Below are 4,373 nucleotides of genomic sequence, written 5' to 3'. Positions count from 1 at the left end.
TCCTTTCTCTTCTGTGCCCTCTTTTCTGAATTATTAATACTTGCAAACATTCCAAATTCATTTTTTTATTTTTGCAAGAGAAGTAACTTTCCTATTTCAGCCAATTGTTTCTTAACTATACTATCCCAAAAGGTCTCCTGTTTACCAACAAAAATAATGATCAAGCTATTTTTCTAATTAAAAAACAACGAAAAAGTAATATGCACCCTGAGAAAAATTCATATATCATCCTATAACAAAGCACAGTCAACTTTCAAATTAGATATTTTCTCATATTCCATGCTTACTGAAACAAAAGTAATAGAATAAAGGAGAAGCAAAGTATACAAGAAAGAGTAGTAGACTAAAATCAGAAGATTGAAATTTTACTCTAGAATTCTTCATTAAGAAGATATGTAACTGCAAATAAGTCATTAACCACGCCAAGATTTACCTTTCTATCCATGGAATACGTATATTTTGACAACCTGTTATGTGCAAGGTTTAGTGTGCAAAGATAAAAGAACAATTTGCTAAAGGAAGCATAATGCATAGTGTTTACATATGCACATTGGGTTCTACTGACAGTTTTTATGGAACCTTCATTCCTGGCATTAAAGGAGATGTCTTCTTCTTCTTCTTCAGTGAAGGCTATAAAAATGGGGGAACAAACACATGGTCTGATTCACGCCTTCAACGGCTAGTGTTAGATAAGACATCACCAATGACACCATGTCCCCCAATGTTCCTTGATTTGATCATTGTAGGCCAGTCTTCTACTTCCAGAGAGAAAAATACAAGTGCAAAATGATAAAGGAAGAAAACAGAGATAATAAGTTCCTTTTTTAAATATTATTACTAAATGTGAAAAAAGATGAAGAAAGAAATTCTGGAAACGGTGAGGAAAGAGAGAAGACCTACTCTCAAAAAGTGAAAATAAATTATTGAGAGAAGACTCATATTTCCCTCAACCTGGTAAGAAAGAAATAGAATAAGAAGAGTACAAATAAAATTATTTTAATTAAACACAAAGAATTCCTTTGTCCTGTGACTAACTACACAGAGATGCTGTTTCTGCTATTCAGAGTTTTTCTCAGAGCAAGTTTGACGTCTTTGTTCCTCAAGCTGTAGATTAAAGGGTTCATTGTGGGAACCACATTGGTATAAAAGACAGAAGAGATTTTTTTCTTCATCTAGGGACACAACAGAAGACGGTTTGAGATACATAAATGCAAATGATCCAGAGAACAGAGAAACAGCAATTATGTGGGAACTGCAGGTGCTGAAGGCTTTGGACGTGCCCCCCATGGAGCTGATGTGGAGGATGCTGGAGATGATGAAACCATAAGAGACAAAGATGATGAAACTGGGCACAATGACATTAGTGCCGACCACAATGAAGACTACAAGCTCACTGACGTAGGTGCTCATGCAGGAGAGCTGGAGCAAAGGGAAGATATCACAAAAATAATGGTTGATAGTATTTGCATTACAGAAGGTCAGTCTCAGCATGCATCCAGTGTGGGCCACGGCATCAGAAAATGCCATCAAGTATGAACCAAGCATAAGGCCAGAACACACGTTAGAGGACATGGTAACATTATACAAAAGTGGTTTACAGATAAAGCAATCGTAGGCCATTGATGTCAGCACATAGCATTCAGAAATAGCAAAGAAACAGAAAAAGTAGAGCTGGGTCATGCACCCCATATAGGAGATAATGTTCTTTGATATAAAGTTGATCAACATTTTGGGTGTAAACACAGAAGAATAGCAGAGGTCTATGAAGGACAAGTTAAAGAGGAAAAAGTACATGGGGGTGTGCAGGTGTGAATTCAGCCCAATTAGGATTATCAAGCCCAAATTTCCCAACACAGTGATAATATACATTACTAGAAACAGGAAGAACAAGGGGAGTTGGAGATCTGGCTGATCTGTTAATCCCAACAGAATGAATTCAGTCACAAAGGAGCCGCCATTCTTCTCTAAGGAATTCTGTGGACACAGGAGAAAAGGTTTACATTAGAGAACAACTCAGCTCTTCCTGCAATATCTCGTTCTACAACAGAGTTTATACACTGGAAATGTCTGAGACTAGCCCACCTGGACCCATCTTCCTTTACCACTACCATGATACTGAGCAACACTAACTTTCCCTTACTGGCATCTAAATAAACTAAACATAACAAACAGAATCACAAATTTAGCCTTTGCTCCCATCTGCAAACATGACTGCTGGGTAAATCAAGGGAGAAGGGAGATGTTTGGACTAGGACAGTATCATCTTTCCCTCATCTCACCATTTCTTCATTCACTTGAACCCTCACCTCATCAGTAAAATTGGAGGAAGCAATGCTAGCCACCTGGTTTTCGCCTGTATTGCTGATTAGACTGGTGAATTGGGAACCACAAAGACTGTTTCTAATTGAGAACTAAGGGACCAAAGCCTAGGAGAGATCAATTTACTGCCTCATGTCACAGAGTAAAAGCCATCAATGAGGAAGAATGAGAGTTCCACCTGTAGAGAGGGAACTTACTGACTGAGACAATGCACCCCTTGAGTCCTCTAATGTCTCTGAACATTCTCTGATCTCTCCTCAGACAAATTCTTCTGCCAATTTCACTTGAATCTCAGAACTACACAAAATGGGAAAGGAATAGTCTTACGTCACCGTACCCTCAATCTCAAAACAAGGGATATATTATTATAAACGGAATTCAGAAACTCACCCTCCTTAGGTCAGAATGCCTCAGTCCTCTCTTATCCTTGGTATTTTCCCCCGTGGTTTTGGAAAGGCAATTTCAGTTTCTGAGGCTTTGTTTCCTTTGATACTAAGAGGATGCAGCTCAGACTTAAATTCAGATATATTCCAGAAATCTTTCTGAACTATAGAGGATAATTTCTGATTATGACTTTGAGTCATCTCAAGTAGCAAAGAAAAATGGTCTTTATTATTTTCACATTTGCTACTTGATTAAATGCAGAAGATTTAATGTGAGTTTAATGACATAATGCATTTGGTTATAAAGAAGGCAGAAGCTTGCTCAGTCTCTTCCCCTGGGAATAGACTCTACATGCAAAAGGATAATAAGATTATATACCCTGGACTATGATCTGTCTTTAGTTCCTTAGGGCTTCAATACTTTACTCATTTTCACTTCCCTCTGGAGATTGTACATCCCTCAGTGCAGATCCCAAGTAAATTCCCATCTCCCTGTTATCTTCATGTCTGTAGGGAAATCTATTATATTGTTTCATTCCCTATTTATTCCCATGTGCTAAATGGAAAATTTTCTTACTGCAAGTGTTCTGCCTCCAGCCTTCCTTATTTCTTCATCTGAAATTTTTCAACTATTGCAGTAACTCACTTCACGTTTTCTCTCTCCTGAGATGTCTTCTAAATAATTTGCAAGGTTGTATACACCTTCTAAAGTTTTAACTTTTAAACAGTTACTGAAAATTTCTACCTGACTATCCTGCTGGGTCTTATGTAACATTTCAGTCATGTTGTAACCTTTTATTCTCATCATAGAAGAGAGTAGGGGCTATGGAGTTAGAGAGAGGGTATATGATTCTTCCATTCCTACTTCCACTCTTACTAACTGTAATACCTTGGACAATTTACTCAATCTCTCTGTTCTTCTGATCCATCTTTGTAAAATAGGGGTGGTAAAAATATAATCTCTTTCATTAGGTTGTTGTGATAATTAAATGAAAAAAAAAGTAATTAAAATGGTTAGAACCATGTCTGGCATATGGTCAATCAATATCAACTGTCATTATGTTCTCATAAATTCCAGTAGATCCTCCATCATAACACTCATCATACATTTTTTCCCTTGATTCCTGTGTTCCCATATCAACTATACGTTCTATAAGGACAAATGTCTTTTCTCTCTGGTCCACTACTTTGCTCCTGGAACTAAGAACAATGCAGAGTATATAGAAGGAACACAGTAAATATTTCTGAAAATCATGTTGTTCTTTGGCTGAGAAGCTTCACAATATATTCCACATTTATGACATGCTGAGCAACAGCATCTACAACCATGATGACCTCCATATACGTCCTTCAGCCACCACACAACTTCTGGATTTTTAGGTTTTAACTGAACTGTAGTGCTGCACTCTAGTTGCGTTCAACTGTTATTCTAGCATTTTCCCACATACTCCCTCTTATTTAGCTATGTACACAGCTGCTGGAATAAGCCTGAAAGCACAGCTCTGTCCCTCTCTAGTTCAAGAACTTCCAATGTTTTTCCATTACCTGCCCAACAATTAAAGCTAAGTAATAACGTCATGAAACTATGATTTAGTCTTGGTTAAAATTAAAGAAGAAATTGAGTCAGAGTTTTATTTGATGAGAAGCCATGAAAAAACTATTTTGTTTGAT

The 4,373-nt window shown here is 37.2% G+C and overlaps 1 pseudogene; it reads right to left on the bottom strand.

The window, feature by feature from the left end:
- Positions 1-1,034: 1,034 nt before the first annotated feature.
- LOC131408173 (olfactory receptor 8B3-like) lies at positions 1,035-3,486 on the bottom strand (annotated as a pseudogene).
- Between the last annotated feature and the right edge of the window lie 887 nt (positions 3,487-4,373).

The sequence above is a fragment of the Diceros bicornis genome, chromosome 7 (assembly GCF_020826845.1).
Source record: "Diceros bicornis minor isolate mBicDic1 chromosome 7, mDicBic1.mat.cur, whole genome shotgun sequence".
NCBI classification, from domain to species: domain Eukaryota; kingdom Metazoa; phylum Chordata; class Mammalia; order Perissodactyla; family Rhinocerotidae; genus Diceros; species Diceros bicornis.
This window is presented reverse-complemented; position numbering and strand designations above follow the sequence as displayed.